This window comes from Wolffia australiana, chromosome 4 (assembly GCF_029677425.1).
Source record: "Wolffia australiana isolate 7733 chromosome 4, ASM2967742v1".
Classification (NCBI taxonomy): Eukaryota; Viridiplantae; Streptophyta; class Magnoliopsida; order Alismatales; family Araceae; genus Wolffia; species Wolffia australiana.
Window position 1 is genome coordinate 8,435,222 of NC_135838.1, and position 860 is coordinate 8,436,081.

Here is an 860-nt window from a genome sequence, read left to right on the forward strand (position 1 = left end):
AGTACTGAAAGAAGTGGAATCACAAAATTGACGAATGTTGGAAGCTATAGAATATGCCTCCCTCAAAGGGCAAAGAAAACATAGTTGCAGTTCAGGGATGCCCCAAGGAAGACTTTGACCTAGTTGTACTTGAAAAACCTAGAACGAGCTCCAGAAATACAAGGGAAATTTAAAGGCTCAAGTCACTGAATGGATTTGCTTCCATGACCAGATCAGGGGATCTTCATATCTCTTATGTATTTCATACATCGGTTTTGATAATGAGGTGGGTAATTGACACCAATGCGAATGCTCATATGGCTCCAGTTCGTTGAAAGTTTTATTCATATTTATGCTGTGACAGTCAAATAAATGTGATTACCGCTAGAGGAGAAATTCTCTGAGTAGCAGGAATGGTTAATGTATATGTCAAAAAGTTGGGACTCTCGAGAGGACTCCCCCATGTGCCTATCTTGGAGACATAATTGATTTCCTTGCAGATATTAGTTAAAGACATTAAATGTTCAATCATTCTGAGATCTGATGAAAATTTTTGTATGATAAGGTACTAAACATGAAGATTGAATAAATTTAAGAGAAGAACGACCTCCTCCAATTGGATGATGATATGGGGGATGTGATGATGGCGGCAACAGAAGAAACACCTGAGCGAGTGGAGTGGTTGAGGAGATGCATGCAAGACTTGGCCATCCCACTTTTGGAGTTTTGGGGAAAATATTTCCAATTTTTGTTGAGCAATTGGGTCCATCTAATTTTGTTTTTTATTCATTCAATTTGGGGAAGCATAAAGCGCATCATTTGGGAGCATTAGTGAAAGGAGTGCCTCCATTCACTTCTTATTGGCATAAGCTCTACTCTCC